The sequence below is a fragment of the Ovis aries genome, chromosome 19 (genome assembly GCF_016772045.2).
Source record: "Ovis aries strain OAR_USU_Benz2616 breed Rambouillet chromosome 19, ARS-UI_Ramb_v3.0, whole genome shotgun sequence".
Taxonomy (NCBI): Eukaryota; Metazoa; Chordata; class Mammalia; order Artiodactyla; family Bovidae; genus Ovis; species Ovis aries.
The window spans coordinates 36,685,520-36,703,865 of NC_056072.1; the positions used below are offsets into that span (position 1 = coordinate 36,685,520).

At 39.5% G+C, this 18,346-nt stretch overlaps 1 long non-coding RNA gene across 1 annotated transcript in view; it reads left to right on the forward strand.

Moving 5' to 3' along the window:
- The window catches only part of LOC121817298 (uncharacterized), a 186,859-nt gene extending 170,903 nt beyond the window's left edge, over positions 1-15,956 (forward strand). Inside the window, exons 3-4 of the long non-coding RNA XR_006057157.2 lie at positions 14,114-14,212; positions 15,845-15,956. This is a non-coding gene — a long non-coding RNA (uncharacterized LOC121817298). The remainder of the gene's footprint in view (positions 1-14,113; positions 14,213-15,844) is intronic.
- The last annotated feature ends 2,390 nt before the right edge of the window (positions 15,957-18,346 follow it).

The window sequence follows — 18,346 nt, forward strand, 5'->3', positions numbered from 1 at the left end:
CAAAAGCATCAATTCTTCAGCGCTCAGCTTTCTTCACAGTCCAACTCTCACATCCATATATGACCCCTGGAAAAACCATAGCCTTGACTAGACGGACCTTTGTTGGCAAAGTAATGTCTCTGCTTTTGAATATGCTATCTAGGTTGGTCATAACTTTTCTTCCAAGGAGTAAGCATCTTTTAATTTCATGGCTGCAGTCACCATCTGCAGTGATTTTGGAGCCCCCCAAAATAAAGTCTGACACTGTTTCCACTGTGTCCGCATCTATTTCCCATGAAGTGATGGGACCAGATGCCATGATCTTCGTTTTCTGAATGTTGAGCTTTAAGCCAACTTTTTCACTCTCCTCTTTTTCTTTCATCAGAGGCTTTTTAGTTCCTCTTCACTTTCTGCCATAAGGGTGGTGTCATCTGCATATCTGAGGTTACTGATATTTCTCCCAGCAATCTTGATTCCAGCTTGTGCTTCTTCCAGTCCAGCGTTTCTCATGATGTACTCTGCATAGAAGTTAAATAAGCAGAGTGACAGTAGAATAGGATCCAGTCAAATGATTTATTTGTTCTGTACTAACACAGCAGAAACTAGCTTGTTGCTTTTGGGGGCTGAGTGAATGAACCATGGGAAATGAAATGGCCACAATCAGGAGGCTAAGATCTAACTTATCTTGAACATCATCACCTGCCATTCCTACCTGACACTTCACAACACTGTTAGACTCAACACTGTAACTCAGCATGGTCACATGTACCAAGCAAAGTCTTCAATTAATGTGGTCTCCTTTCAGTACTGTAAATACCCCTATTTTTCCCATTATAGTCCTACACTATTCTGGATTTCTAAAATGCTCTTTACCCAAACATTTATATTGGTCCTTTCTTGCATTCCCTTCTTTCTTAGCTCAAATAAATCACCCAGGAAGCTTTACTGAGGCACGCACAGCAACTCTACTCAAATTCTGTCTTTCTCTCTTTCTCTTTGTTTATCTTCAAATATTTGATTTATTGTTTTATTATTTTTGAACCTATATTCCTTATCAGTGTGTACAGTCTTTGAGAGAGATAAATGTCCATTCTGTCCGCTGCTGTATTGCCTATCCTTAGAAAATATGGTAAAATTGACACTTTGTTTTGTTTGCTCAGAAAAATGTATTTTCTTGCTCATTTTTCGTTGTTCATTTGATTTTCATTTCCTAATATAAATGTCCCTCACTGGAGGCAAAAGTTGAGTTTTATGTGTATCCCAGTTCCATCTTTTAATAAATTTCACCTTCCCTCCCGTGTACATTTTGAATGTGATTTTACCTAGTGCCTCTCAATGAGTGTTGGAGGTAAAGATGTTGGGGAACTCTCTCCTTGGAGACTTCACTTAATATTTCTCCCAGATGAACTTACTGCCTCACAAAAGGACTCTTTGTCTTTCGAATTTAACCGGCTCTTTGTTTAGGCTGGTATCCAGCAGCCCAGGAGTAAAATGTCAGTGCTCTCTATTTAATCAGTGTTTTATTCTTGGCTTGTATTTCAACAGGGGGGATGAAACAGCAGTTTGAATGTTGCCGATATATTTTTTGACTCTTTTAAATTACCGGTCTATGTTACGTGAATCTCAATAATTTCTAATTTATTTTCAGTCTGTACAAATCCCTAAGAGATATGTGCTATTCTTTTGCTAAAAGACATAGCAGCTGTGCTGACACTGTACTAAAACCAAGACTAATCCTCACCCAACCAAAGAGGTCATTTTACGGCATTCAGCTTTTTTCTTTTTCATCATAATTGCCAAACTTTATTTGTGTGTTTGTAGAGCAGTGTTTCTCAAAGTTTGTTTTGTGGAATACTAATATGCAGTGTTATTTTGCTCCCCACCTCCCAAATAGTTTCAATGAGCCAGGAGTTTGAGAAACAAAGTACTAACGTATTAACAATTCTGAAACCTGTTAGAAAATCAACTGCTTCAGTTTGGTTTACCTCCTTTTAGCAGTTTTTCAGTGTATTTCACCATAGTGATGGTACACAAACTGTGGTCCCAGACCACCTGGGAATTTGTGAGAAATGCAAAATCTTGGGCCCCACCCAAGATCTACAGACTCCCAAGCCCTAGAGCAGAGGGGAGCCTGAGCAATCTGTGACTTCTCATGTCCTCTAAGTAAACTTGACATTTGCTCAGCGTGAGAACCACTGGACTACGGAGGTCTTATATTTGGGACAACCTTCTGACATCCTGAGGGAGTGTATTCAGATCACCTGGGAAACTATTCATGAGCTCTGGAGTGTGTCCCGAGATTCTGCATTTCTCACAGTTTCCCAGGTGATATTGATGCTGTGGAGTACACCTTGAGTAGCAAGGCCTTAAGACAGTTCTGAAAGAGCTAGAGCAAGGATGGGGAAGAATTTTTGGATCGATTCTTACAATGAAAATTATGGGCAAAGTGTCTCCTGTGACCCACCTGAGCCCCTCATTAGTCATCCATGGACCTTTGTTGGAAGATGGAATGGCAGTGGCAGCATGGTGCTTCTTACCTGGCCACCTACCATGCCAGGTATTCAGAGAAAACATACGGCAAAGAAAGAAGTTAGACCAGGGATCCTGGAGCATGGGAATTTTTCTTGTATTTACAAATAAAGAAATGAATAGCTGTGTGGTCCTTGGTAGCTTAACCACAGTGAGACTCAATTTCCTCACCAGTCAGTTGGAAATATGTTAACAGCACCTGTGTTAGTAGTAGTACTGAAAGTATGACCTTCTTGTAAAATGCTTACATTGTGGCGCATAGTAAGTACTTAATAAATGATGATGATATGGTGATGGTCATGATGGTGGTGGTGGCCTCACATAAAACGGAAACATCCTGAAGTCAACCTCACAATCTGATGGAAAAAAACAATGTGGGAGCAAAGGTTAGATTGTTGTATTTTCCCTCCATGATTACGGATGCATACTATCCTTTTTCATTTTGATTGTCTTCTCACAGCTCCCAGTGTCTAAACCACCTACCAAGAGCTCTGGGGTTTATGGGGAGTGGACTTGCTGCTGATGCTGATTTTCTTTTTTCTAGTATGACTGGGATAAAACTAGTCTTATATAAGGTTTAAATGTGTAAAATACTGAAGGCAAAAGAAGAGGACGGCAGAGAGCATCACCAACTCAATAGACATGAATCTGAGCAAACTCTGGGAGATAGTTAAGGTCAGGGAAGCCTGCTGGGGTCACAGAGTCAGACACGACTTAGCAACTGAACAACAACAACAATAGAATTTAAAACCTTCCCCCATCTCAGAGTATTCCAAGGAAGATGTAGTATTTGCCTGAGATCCAGGGCTTTGGTTGTATGGATCTCAGTAATGCGTAAGGTAACCACATGGTAAGATGTTGTGTGTGTGCATGCATGCTCAGTCCTATCCAGCTCTTTGTGACCCATGGACTTGAAGCCCACCAGGCTCCTCTATCCATGGGGTTTTCCAGGCAAGAACACTGGAGTGGGTTGTCATTTCCTTCTCCAGGGGATCTCCCGACCCAGGGATTGAACCTATATCTCCTGTGGCTCCTGCATTGCAGGCAGATTGTTTACCATTGAGCCACGTGGGAAGCTGGTAAGAGGTTACCTGGATCTAGACCAAGAGAAAGCAGGAGAACCACATCAGAAAAGCAGAGTCATTGGACACTAAAGCATGAGCATGGAGAGGAGACAGGCAAGCCACCATATTTAGTCAAATTTGAGAGAGAAGAAAAGAGATTGTGAAAGAGCAACTGTGGTGATAAGAGTATGAATAGATGTTTGAAGAGGGGTGTAAGAACATTTCAGGGGAAATACCTGTCCCATATCTCTTAGGGAAATTTTTTTAGAGAGTTAAATTTATTTTCATTGATTTTTGGATGTCAGTTTGTGACTGTTGACTGTGACACCAGATTGAGACTAACTTTGGGTAATTTAGCATTGCTTAAATAATATGTTCCCATGTATTATGTTTTATAAGTATTTATTACAGTTATAATGGAGAAGGCAATGGGACCCCGCTCCAGTACTCTTGCCTGGAAAATCCCATAGACGAAGGAGCCTGGTAGGCTGCAGTGCATGGGGTCGCCTAGAGTCGGAAACGACTGAGCAACTTGACTTTCACTTTTCACTTTCATGCATTGCAGAAGGAAATGGCAACCCACTCCAGTGTTCTTTCCTTGAGAATCCCAGGGACGGGGGAGCCTGGTGGGCTGCAGTTCATAGGGTCGCACAGAGTCGGATACGACTGAAGTGATTTAGCAGCAGCAGCAGCATTACATTTATAATAAAAAATAATAATACCTTTCTCTTTCTCTCTTCTCCTCTCCTTCTGCCTCTCTCTTAGTAAAGAAACCATCTCCTTAAAATTTGAACACCCAGACCTGTTTCAATTATCGATTCTCAACCTGGGGCTATTTTATCCCCCAGGGATATTGACAAGTTGTATTGACAAGATATTGACAAGAGCTTGACAAGATAAATTGACAAGCTCTCAAGACAGTTTTGCTTATCACAATTGAGGGTGTGTTTCTACTGGGTGTCTGGGCTTCCCTGGTGGCTCAGACAGTAAAGCGTCTGCCTGCAATGTGGGAGACCCAGGTTCAATCCCTGGGTTGGGAAGATCCCCTGGAGAAGGAAATGGCAACCCACTCCAGTACTCTTGCCTGGAAAATTCCATAGACTGAGGAGCCTGGTAGGCTACAGTCCATGGGGTTGCAAAAAGTTGGACACAACTGAGCGACTTCATTTTCACTTTCACTTTCTACTGGGTAGAGGCCAAGGATGCTGCTAAACATCCTACAGTCAATCACAGGTTAGTCCCCACTGCCATAACAAGGAATTATTTGGTGTAAATGCTAATAGTACCAAGGTTGAGAAACTCTTGTCTAAATTGCTAGAAACTTTCTTTCCTCAATTCCACCTTCCAGAGTGTGACTTGAATAATTCCTCTGATTATAATTTACTTACTTCCAAAAATAATAATTCTAGGGGAAAGCCATGTATAGCACATAACACTATGATGCTTTGGGAACTTCCCTGCATCTTACTGGGGCTTCCCTAGTAGCTCAGTTGGTAAAGAATCCACCTGCAATGTGGGAGACCTGGGTTTGATCCCTGGGTTGGGAAGATACCCTGGAGGAGGGAAGGGCTACCCACTCCAGTACTCTGGCCTGGAGAATTCCATGGACTATATGGTCTATGGGATCACAGAGTCAGATAGGACTGAGTGACTCTCAACTTTCACTTTCCATCTTATTATCTGTCAAAGGAAAAACTCTTAAAACTACAGATTTTCTGTGGAGACTCCTGCTATGATGATAGACTCAATTAACCAATAAATAAAATGTTCAATTTAAAAGAATTACTTTTGAGATTTCCTTGCCAGTAACAGAATGTATGATGAGTTTTATCTGATTGGCATGGCTAATGACTTCCATGAAATCACCATCTTGGAGGAGCTATTGCCAAGTGTTTAAAGAGGTAGTGATACCAGGTGGAAAGGGCTTTATCTGGTTGTCCTGAGCTTAGGTCCAGTTATGCCACCAGTCACCTCACGTCCTTGGGGAATTTGCAATACTTCTCTAAAACTTGACTGCTGCTTCTGCAAAATTAGTAGGAATTGGATTAAATTATCTCTAAAGTTTCTTCTAGTTCACTCTGAACTCTGATTAATATTCTTTTCCTCCATGAGAACTGATGCCTTTTAGTTGACCTTTGAAGGAGAGTTAAATGAAGTTCAGGTCAGCCTCAAACTCAATGAAGTGTTTGTGTTATTTCTAAAAAAACAAGGAAAGTTAGGAGAAATGGCAAGTTGCCACTGTTAAAGTGACTAAGTCTACATGGAAATTTAGCATTTTCCCCCTACTAAGACAAATCTGGATCTAAATAGAATTTGAAAAATAGTAGAAAAGTCAATTCCCACAGAAAACAATGAATCAAAATGAACATCTGTTAGATTTTTTTTTTCAAGTCAGGCCAACACCATATTAAACCATTGCTGGTCCTTGCTCACTCCTCTTAGTCTCCCTCTTCCAAAAATAAGTAAAATAAATTTAAAAAAAAATGACATAGAAACAATTTGCATTGACTTCATTGTAACAGAATGTAAACCAAAACACATCTTTGAAGTTCCCAGCCCAGATGGCAAGTCCCAGCTCTCCCATGGTAGATGCTAAGCAGAAAAGTGACTGAGCCACAGGAAGTCGAAGAGATCACAAATATGTAACACCACAGAAATGGCCCAGAACTGCCACTGACAAACAAAATGCAGTAAACTGATGGATCTCTCTGAAGCAGCCCATTTCTGGGTCTTCTGAAGGAAGTCCTTCTTTCAGTTTGAACTTGTTGGTAGACTCTTATGTTATCAGCACTAGGACGTGCTCTTCTGAGCCTCATGTTTTAGTGGGAGAGATGGATTTGTGCTGCTTTGTTGATAGCTACCACCTATTTCCCATGGTGACTTGTAGCAGCCTTTCAAAGAAAGCTTCCTGAAGTCTGGAGTCATGGTGAGCAAACTCTTTTGACCTCAATACATAGAAATACATTTTACATCATTATGCAGTACAAACGTGTATGCACACAGACTAAATTACACAAAGTACCAAAGTTTCTCTAGTTATCTCTTGTGTTTAAGCCTATATGCCAGTTCCTTCTGCCCAAGTCACTGTTTCTATTCCAGTCTCTCATCCCGTTACTTGTCTAGATGATGCCCACTTGTCACTCAGGCTGAGAAATGTACCCCACACTGGATTCCATGTCTTTGGTCCCTTTACAACAATAACAAAAAGTATATAAGCACATACAGAAACATGACAATGCCATAAAAGAACTGAAAGTTAAATGGCCTGATTTATCTTGGAGCATCCCAGTTTTTGCAAGCAAAAGGGAACCATAAAAATGATTAAGAACAGCAGTTGCCAACTTACGTTACTTATGCCACAATTTGTGGCTAAGTACTGTGGTTCAGTATTACAGAAAGCTCCGGGGAAAATCTACTTACTTTTGATTAAGGTTGCATAAGCAAATAAAATCATTTTTATATGACTTTGATTATAAAAAGTAGGAAGATCATGGATTGTTACTTGAACTAGTGCTGTTTGCTTTTTTAAAGAAAAAGTCTCTTAAGTAATAGGAAAACTGATTTTTTTTTTTAAGTTCTTGGCAATCTAGGACATTTTTTGAGAGTCACTGATTTAGACCAATGCCTTAAGTTTTACAGATCTGGAACTGAGCTCCAGAGAGGGTAAGTGACCTTCCAAAGCCCATCTAGCATATAAGGGCACACTTAGGATCAATGATCACATCCTAAAACATAGGATTTTCCTCTAAAGGTATAAATAACTTATCTTCTCAATATGTTAAGAAGATAACAAATGATCCAGAATTTCAGTCAAAAGTTGAGTATAACACTCTAGCAAACATAAATCTTGTACAATTTTGAATATATTATGTTCAAACCTGTAAAAGACTTATCAGAAACCACAAAAATGAATTCTACAGAAGCTTTGAATTCAGTTGTTTAGAATTAATAGCACATGCCTTCATTCTCTTGTTTAACCTTCACAAAAATTTTATCTGGGTAAATGCCACATTATTCCCATTTTGTAGATAAGAAAGTCCTATTGCTGCTAACCTGCAGAACAGTGACTCAGAGTCTCTGTCTTTGTTGCTGCCATATGTTGCACAAGTATTTTGAGAATTCAGAGAAAGACTAATTCTGGTTAGAAGATTTGTGTAAGGCTTCTTGGAAAATCTGGTTTTTTTGTTGTTGTTGCTGTTGAGGTATAATTGATTTATGATGTGTTAGTTTTAGGCTCCTTCATGGATCACAGACTTGTCATAGCAAAAGGGGCTTGTGTAACTCAATGAAGCTGTGAGCCATGCCGTGCAGGGCCACCCAAGACAAACAGGTCATAGGAAAGAGTCTGACAACACGTGGTCCACTGGAGAAGAATATGGCAACCCACTCTAGTGTTCTTGCATGGAGAACCCTATGGATAGTATGAAAAGGCAAAAAAATATGACTCTGGAAGATGACTACCACTGCCTGGCCTCTGTCACCCAGGTCAGAAAGTGTTCAGTACTACGGAAGAGTGGAGGGAAATTGCTAATAGATCAAGTAAGAATGAAGCAGCTGGGTCAAAGCAGGAATGATGCTCAACTGTCGATGTGTCTGGTGGTAAAAGTTAAGTCTGATGTTGTAAAGCACATATTGTATAGACACCTTGAATGTTAGGTCCATGAATCAAGGTAAATTGGATGTGGTCAAGCAGGAAATGGGAAGACTGATCATTGACATCTTGGGAATCAGTGAACTGAAATGCATGGGAATGGTTGAATTTAATTCTGATGACCTTATATCTGCTACTGTTGGCAAGAATTCCTTAGAAGAAATGGAGTAGCCTTCATAGTCAACAAAAGAGTCCAAAATGCAGTACTTGAGTGCAGCCTCAAAAATGACAATGATCACAATTTGTTTCCAAGGCAAACCATTCAACGTCACAGTAATCCACGTCTGTGCTTCAGCACTGATGCCAAAGAAGTTGAACATTCTATGAAGACCTACAACATCTTCTGGAATGAATACCGAAAAAAGATGTCTTTTTCATCAAAGGAGATTAGAATGCAAAAGTAGGGAGTCAAGAGATACCCCAAATAACAGGCAAGTTTATAACAGGCCTTCGAGTACAAAATGAAGCAGTGAAAAGGCTAAGAGTTTGGTCAAGAGAACACACTGGTCATAGCAAATACACTTTTCCCACAACCCAAGAGATGAATCCACACATGGACATTACCAGATAGTGGATGCTGAGATCAGATTCATTCATTATATTTTTTGCAGCGAAAGATGGAGAAGCTCTATATAGTCAGTAAGAAAAAAAAAAAAAAAAAGGCCTGGATCTGACTGTAGCTCAGATTATGAGCTATTCATTGCAAAATTCTGGCTTAAATTGAAGAAAATAGGGAAAAACCTCTAGGCCATTCAAGTATGACCTAAATCAAATCCCTTATGATTATACAGTGGAGGTGATAAATAGATTCATGGAATTAGATCTCTTAGAGTGCATGAAGAATTATGGACAGAGATTCATAACATTGTACAGAAGGCAGTGACCAGAACTATTCCAAAAAAAAAAGAAATGCAAGAAGACAAAGTGGTTGTCTGAGTAGCCCTTACAAATATCTGAGGAAAGAAGAGAAGCAAAAGGCAAGGGAGAAAGGGAAAGATAGATCCAAATGAATGCAGAATTCCAGAGAATAGCAAGGAGAGATAAAAAGGCCTTATTCAATGAACAATGCAAAGAAATAGAGGAAAACAACAGAACGGGAAAGACTAAAGATCTCTTCAAGAAAACTGGAAATATCAAAGGAACATTTCATGCAAGGATGTGCATGATAAAGGACAGCAAAGGTAAGGACCTAACAGACACAGAAGAGATTAAGAAGAGGTGGCAAGAATAGATTGAAGAACTTTACAAAAAAGATCTTAATGACCCAGATAACCACAATGGTGTGATCACTCACCTAAAGCCAGACATCCTGGAGTATGAAGTCAAGTGGGCTTTAAGAAGCATTACTACAAAGAAAGCTAGTAGAGGTGATGGAATTCCAGCTAAGCTATTTCAGATACTAAAAGATGATGCTGTTAAAGTGCTGCACTCAATATGCCAGCAAATTTGGAAAACTCAGTAGTGGTCACAGGACTGGAAAAGGTCAGTTTTCATTCCAATCCCAAAGAAGGTCAATGCCAAAGAACATTCAAACTTCATATAGTTGTGCTAATTTCACATGCTAGCAAAGTTATGCCAAAAGTCCTACAAGCTAACCTTCAGCAGTATGTGAACAGAGAACTTCGAGATGTGTAAACTGGATTTAGAAAAGACAGAGGAACCAGAGATCAAATTGCCAACATTTGTTGGGTCATAGGAAAAGCAAGGAAGTTCAAGAAAAAAAATCTACTGCTTCATTGACTAAGCTAAAGCTTTTGGCTGTGTGGGTCACAACAAACTGTGGAAAATTCTTGAAGACCTGGTAGTATTAGACCACCTTACCTGTCTCCTGAGAAACCTGTATGTGGGTCAAGAAGCAACAGTTAAAACCAAACACACACACACAAAAACACAAAACAAAAACACAAAACAACTGTCTGGTTCAAAATTGGGAGAGGAGTATGACAAGGCTTATATTGTCACTGTGTTTATTTAATTTATATGCAGAGTACATCATGCTGGGCTGGATGAATCACAAGCTGGAATCAAGATTGCTGGGAGAAATATCAGCCACTTCAGATATGCAGATGATATCCCACTCTAATGGCAGAACGTGAAGAGGAACTAAAGAGCCTCTTGATAAAAAAAAATTGCAAATCAATGCATACTCTAAAAAAACGGAAACAACTAAGGAGTAGTGAATACATATTGGGTTTTAGGTGGCTTTAAGGTATTACAGTTAATTTATATCTTATAATAATGGCATGATTATTGCTTCAACAAAAATACCTTTATATGTTAAATACACAGTGAAGTATTTATGGGTGAAATTATTTACTTCAAAAGAATATGGTTTTTACAAAGATTAGATGAAACCAGAATGGCAAGATGTTTATAAATTTGATGAGTTGTATTCTTTTCTTGACTTTTGTGTATATTTGATATTTCCATAATAAAAAGTTAAAAATAAAATGAATGAGAGAGACATTAGGAAGGAATAGTCTTCACCCTCTTAGGTTGGCTTCCCTGGGAAATTGGCTTAGGGATTTGCATGCAGGTCTCTTGAGAGTAAACCCTGTGGGAGATTACAGGAAGTTGCGCTGGGCCCAAGAAGATGCTGGAATGCACGGTAGGGACAAGGAAGGTTTCAATAACTTCCAAGTAGAATGGCTCCTCAGGTCACCTGATGTCAGGGAGCCATGACTTTATACACCTCTCTCAGCCCTTCCCTTCACATATACATACACATATTGACCTGTCTTTGAATTGTGAGCTGTCTCCAGAGAACAGGTATAACCTTGGAAAAGATATTCTTTATATCACCTCACACTGGTCACAATGGCCATCATCAAAAAGTCTAGAAACCATAAGTGCTGGAGACGGTGTGGAGAAAGGGAACCCTCCTGCCCTATTTGTGGGAATATAAATTGGTACAGCTGCTGTGGAGAACAGTGAAAAAAAAAAAAGTTAGTTGCTCAGTCATGTCCGACTCTTTGTGACCCCACAGACTGTAGCCCACCAAGCCTGCCAGTCTCCTCCATCCATGGGATTTTCCAGGCGAGAATACTGAAGTGGTTGCCATTTCCTTCTCCAGGGGATCTTGTTGACCCAGGGATCGAACCCAGGTCTACAGTATTGCAGGCAAACGCTTTACCATCTGAGCCACCAGGGAGGCCACTATAGAGAACAGTAAGAGGTTCCTTAAACTAAAAATACCATATGATCCAGCAATTCCACTCCTGGACATATATCTGAAGAAAACCATAATTTGAAAAGATATATGCACCCCAGTGTTCATTGCAGCACTGTTTGCAATAGCCAAGACATGGAAGCAACCTAAATGTCCATTAGCAGAGGAATGGTTAAAGATTATGTGGTGTGTGTGTGTGTGTATATATACATGATGGAATATTCAGTTCAGTTCAGTCATTCAGTCATGTCTGTCTCTTTGCGACCCCATGAATTGCAGCATGCCAGGCCTCCCTGTCCATCACCAACTCCCGGAGTTCACTCAGACTCACGTCCATTGAGTCAGTGATGCCATCCAGCCATCTCATCCTCTGTTGTCCCCTTTTCCTCCTGCCCCCAATCCCTCCCAGCATCAGAGTCTTTTCCAATGAGTCAACTCTTCGCATGAGGTGGCCAAAGGACTGGAGTTTCAACTTTGGATTTCCTGCCAAAGAAATCCCAGGGCTGATCTCCTTCAGAACGGACTGGTTGGATCTCCTTGCAGTCCAAGGGACTCTCAAGAGTCTTCTCCAACACCACAGTTCAAAAGCATCAATTCTTCGGCACTCAGCCTTCTTCACAGTCCAGCTCTCACATCCATACATGACCACAGGAAAAACCATAGCCTTGACTAGATGGACCTTAGTGGGCAAAGTAATGTCTCTGCTTTTGAATATGCTATCTAGGTAAATTCCATTTACAGTAGCATGATGGACCTAGAGATGATCATACTAAGTGAACTATGTCAGACAAAGACAAATATCACAGCTTATTTACAAAATAGGAACAAACTCACAGATTTCAAGAACAAATTTATTGTTACCAAAGGGGAGATGTGAGGAAGGAGGGATGTTATAAACCAGGGGCTTGGGATTAACATACACAAACTACTACATATAAAATAGATAGCCAACAAGGACCTACTGCTTAGTACAGGAAACTCTACTCAGTATTCTGTACTAACGTATATGGGGAAAGAATCTGAAAAAGAATAAGTAGATGTATAACTAAATCACTATGCTATACACGTGAAACACAACACTGTAAATCAATGTTGCAATAAAAAATTTTTGAAAAGATACAACTTGGCTGATAATTCCCAGAGAGAGAGACTCCAACAGATGCTGAGCTTTCAGTCATTAAAGTAATAAGAACCTCAGTCTTCATCCTGGGAATCTGGGCAGCTTACCCTGGTACCCATCACACTCTCCCTTTTTTTTCTATCCATAAACACTTACAATGATGACATTTTTCTCCTGTGTCTCATGCACTTGATGAGGGTGTCCGTGTTTTGTTTTGTTGGCTGTTAGAGAAGTGGTGTATTTGCATAGAGAGAGCATGTGTTGACATGCAATAGATCTATTGCTTTAAATGCATCTTGCAAGTGGTTTTCATTGAAATAGCAGGAAACTAATGTCTTTTTAAAACTTTATTAAAATCATGTGGGTATGCTCAGTCTAATAAAAGCAGAGTACATGGCTGCTTGACTTCCTATAGATTTAGATATGGAGCAGAAAGAGGCTTAAGTAATATCCTGCATTTGAAATTGTGTAGAAAGATATGTTATTGGCCTCAAAAAAATATGTCCCTTACAAAGTAGATTCACAACTAGCATCCCTGCTCCATTTCTGTTTGCATGACTTTTTTGAATGTCTCTAGCATTCTGTCCTACTTTGTATCTTCATTCTCCATGTGGGTTCCTATACATCATTGCTATTCTAGAATTGCTGCCTTTCCTTTTTCAGTCTAAGATGTTTCACCTCTCTACTCCAGAAAGGTCATTTCTGAAGTGAACCTTTACAAAGAACTGTATCACCCTGAGCCTCAGAATCATTTCAACTTTGTCCTCCAAAAATTTGACCCTTCATCATAATTGAATTCTACTTAGTCTAACCGTTTTCATGATTAATTATAGATGGGAACTCTGGGCAGAATGGGGCAGCCATGTTTAATGAAGTCACTCAGGTGGTCAGGATGCTTTCTAGGGCACTGTGATCTTTTACTTACTTTTGGCAAAAAAAAAAAAAAAAAGCATCAAATAATTTATACTGTGTTGTTGAGTTACTTTAGAGAAAATGACACCAGTGTTCATTAAGGATGTAAATGCCTATAAATCCACTTAAACACATGCCATCTACATTGAAAGCCACCCTGGAACCTCGATTATGTTTGATTTTAGGGCTTTGAAATGCAAAGCAACACACTGAACACTGTTGGATGAAACTGTTCTGAAGTAGAGATCTAGGAGGAAGTCTTAAATAGCATTACTCCAGCCAACATACACAAACTTAACATTGCTTTTTGAACCTATGGCCATGTGCATTAAAGATGAATATTTTGCCTTTGAAAAATTAATGTCCCAGAGCTCTTGCAACCATTGTTTTTTTGTGAAATGGAGTATGCAAAATGTCTTTTAAAAATGTGACCTTTTGGTGAATAGATTGTCTCTCCTCTTTTTTGGCTGTGTTACTCATTGGAAAGGCCCCTAAAGGAGCATTAAGCAAATGAACAAATAGCTTTAAAAGTCCTGTGACCATACTCAGAGGAACCTGGAGACGGATGGAGTCAGTGAGCGAGACCAGTTTTCGTCCTTGTGTGAAACAAATAAAGTGTCTCTTTCTCCTCTTTTCTTTTCTTGATCTTTAAAAAATGTAAAGGCTCACTGCTTTTTCTTGTTTAACAGATTGAAGTTTAAACAAAGAAGGCTTCTTTGAAAAGGTCCAAGTAAGAAATGCCAAGCTAAAGAGAATGGAGCTGGCCTGGGAGCTTTGTGAGTTATCAGGTAAATGTTATGTCTGGAGTAGAGGCTAAGATAACCAAGCCTCATGGGGTCTTGGATCAATTTAATTTTGATAAATGACCAGTTTGGTAAATATTATTTACATTACTCCATAAGTCAGGTCTGTTTCTGATCCACTCATGTTTGAACAACTCGCATCATTGACTGTGGAAATAACTTCTCAAGTAATCCCCATGGGCTGGCTTACCCCACTGTTAGCTCACAATTAGAAGGATAATTAAGAATGAGGGTGCTTGGCTTTTGAACTAAAAATGAAAACATGAGCCAATGGCTCAGTAATCTAGATTTGAAGCAATTTTTGAGCCACAAGAACTCAATATTCCCAACAATCTATAGAAGTGGTGGTATTTTAAAATTCTGCAACTATTTTAAAAAATGACGTTCTTAAATATTACAAGATTTGAAAACAAAAACAGTTTTTAAACATAGTCCTATCCCTTTAACACTTTTATTTATCTGTATTTTCTACTCTTTATCTATGTAGGTTATATGTTTATTGATTCATTCACTCCTTCATTCTGCAAGTGTTTAAATACTTAGAATGCATCAGTTAGTAGTTTATGCCAGAGATTAACCAACATTTTCTGTAGTGGTCAGCCACATAGTAAAAGATTTAGGTTTTGGGGGCCACCCAATCTTTGTCACAACTGCTCAGGTCAGGTGTTACAGGGCAAAAGCAACTAAAGACAATATGTAAACACACAGATCTGATAGTTTCCCCATAAAACTTAATGTACAAAGCAGGCAGTAGGTTGGATTTGGCCAGCTGGTCACAATTTGCTAAACTGTGGCATAAAACCATGGCATCCAAGAGCCAGACAAAATAGATAAAGTCCCATTGAACATACATTGTAATTGGGGAAGGCAAATAGTAAATAGCAAATAAATGGTTTCAGTGAATAAATAGTACAAATCAAAGAAACTATTAGGTTGGTGCAAAAGTAATTACGTTTGTGGATACTAAATTTTAAATCACTGTAACTAGGCTCAAACATATGTTTATTAATCAAAATAAGAACCATTACAATCAATACATTTTTGCCAATGAGAAATTAATTTGTTTATTACTATAGCATAAAAACCTATGCTTTGGAATTCAGCAAACTCTTGGATAGCTTTTTCTGCATCCTGCTGGTTGTGGAAGCATTTTCCCTACAAAAAGTTGTCAAGATGTTTGAAGAAGTGGTAGTCAGTTGGACAGAGGTCACATGGATACTGCACCTGAGACAAAAATTGTGGCCCAGTTTGTTCTTTTGAAGCATTGGTTGGGTGATATGCAGCCAGGTCACAGAAAAGAATTGGGCCCTTTCTGTGGACCAATACCGGTTGCAGGAGTTGTAGTTTTTTGTGCATCTCATTGATTTGCTGAGCATACTTCTCAGATGTAATGGTTTCACTAGGATTCAGAGAGCTGTAGTGGATTAAACTAGCAGCAGACCACGAACAGTGACCATGACGCTTTTATTGGTGCAAGTTTGGCTTTGGGAAGTGCTTTGGAGCTTCTTCTCAGTCCAGCCACTGAACTGGTCATCACTGGTTGTCACATAAAATTCACATTGTTGTATAGAGTAAGAGAAAATGACACTTCTAAAAGACTGTTTGTTTGATTTGCAGTCAGCTCTTGAGACACCCACTTATCGAGCTCCAATTTGCTTCAAATGCCAGATGACCATAGAATGGTCGATGTTGAGTTCTTCAGCAACTTTTCATGTAGTTGAAAGCGGATTAACTTCAATGATCCTCTCAGTTGGTCGTTGTACACTTCCAATGGCTAGCCACGGCACTCCTCATCTTCACGGCTCTAATCTACTTTGCAAAACTTCTTGAACCTCCAATGCACTGTATGTTCATTAAAAGTTTCTGGGCCAAATGCATTGTTGAAGTCACTAGTTGTCTCCACTGCTTTATGACCCATTTTCAGCTCAAATAAGAAAATCATTTGGATTGATTTTTGTCTAACGTCATTTCCCTAGTCTAAAATACATATAAAATAAACAGCAAGGAATAATTCATTAGCCAAAAATATAAGGCAAGAAATGCACATTAAAATAATGTATAACAAAACCGCATTTATTTAAGAATTATTCTAATATCAAATGGCAAAATTCAATAATGCAAAACCAAAATTATTTTTGCACCAACCTAATATTCCATTAAGTGGGAAACTATCCCACGTAATCCTTCCTCTGTGTCATACATGTAGCTAAATCTAATTGATGAGCATATATATGAAGGAAAGATATCAAGGTAATAAAAGATATCAAGATAATAGATAATAAATTTTTTCTAAATTCTTTGTTTCTGCTCTGGACAGAGAAACCCAAGAATTTTAGAGTAGAAAAAAAATCACAAGCAAGGAATGTAAATGTAAAGAGTGTTTGCCTTGTGGTAAGAAAATTTTTGTTCGCTTTAGGCACCCAACTTTCTGGGTAATCCTGAAAGTTGGGGTCTGAAGAAAGGGAGCAGACAAATAGGAACCTCGTACTTCCTGCTCAGGGCCTATGTTTTGCCACTTGACAGCAGCCCTTCATAAATAAGTCAGTTAAGAAACAAGGTAGCTCAGACAGAAAAGCTCATGTTCAAATCCATCAGTCACTGATTGTAAATGGCACAGTGCATGCAAAGCACAGTACATGATAAAACATTATAGAGAGGATATACTGATGAATGTGACAGATCCCTGTCTCTGTAGTTGAAGGGAGAGACAGGGACCTGGCAGATAGATCCCTGTCTCTGTAGTTGAAGGGAGAGACAGGGACCTGGCAGATAGGACAGATTCAAGGCCAAGGTATCAAGTGATAGAGTAAGGTGTGTGTGTGTGTGTGTGTGTGTGTGTGTTTGTGTGTGTGTGTTAGTTGCTCAGTAGTGTCTGACCCTTTGTGACCCCATGGGCTGTAGCCCACCAGGCTCCTCTGTCCATGGGATTCTCCAGGCAAGAATACTGGAGTGGGTAGCCATTCCTTCTCAGGGGATCTCCCCAACCCAGGGATCAAATCCAGGTCTCCTGCATAGCAGCTACCAAGGAAGTCCATGATAGAGTATATGGGAGGTCAGCTCCTACTCTTCCCTGATATTCAGCATAGAGGAAGGGCTTACCCCTCATCCCATGCCTCAGGAAGGGAATGCACTGGAAATATGTATTCCCTTCTCTTTCAGAAATCTTTTCTCCTTGTATGCTCTTCCCCTGGGGAAGAACAGTAATCTTTCTGGTAGATGAGATTGGAAAAGTATAGAGTGCAGCGTTTTCTGTATTCTTTTTTTTCAGATGCTGGTCATGGCAAACATATTTCTACATGCCAGCTACCAACATTCTCATTTCTTTAATCCTTACAGCAGTCCTGTGAGGTAGCACTTTATCATCCTCATCTTCTAGGTGAGGAGATTAACTCATAGAAACTCGGAGGCACATGTATGTCTGCTTGGCTGATGAATGGCACAGCCAGGTTCACTTACTCACTCAAACTCCAGGGTCCTCGCTCTCAATTTCTCCCCTCTCTGGTTCCGTGGAAGAGTGAAAGTGTACTGTTCACTTCTTCCGTGACATAAGCACACCTGAATCAGGGCAGGGTCCTGGTCTTACTCAAACCCTCTGTGTTCCTGATGGAGGCCCAAGAACAATTTTGAGGTGTAGATATGCAGGTTTACTTCAGTTAAGGGTATCCATTGCTAGATTTGGTGCAAGTGGGCAGAAAAGCCAATCATGTTCTTAAATTCAGCGATATTGGTGATAAAGCTAATATTTTTATCTCTCTTCATTTAACTGCTGCATCTCTTTCCCAAAATTTTGGTGCCCAGCCAACTCAGAGGAAAAAATGTGATTAACTCTCACCCCAGACTCCCATCATAAGTATGAATAAAGCAGTAGTAAAAAATACCCAACAACAAATATGGTACAGCAGACATTGTGATGAGTGCTTTAGGTATGTATCATCTCTTTGCATCTTCACCACAATCTCAAATGAGTAGATACTCCATGTTATAGAAGAGAAAAGAGGGATTAAATTTTAGGTTGTCAAATAGATTTCTGATGAAAGAGAGTGTAATGACTATTTTATTGTCATTATGACATATTAATAGGCAAACCCAACACTAGATTTCAGTGGTCTTTGATGTTAA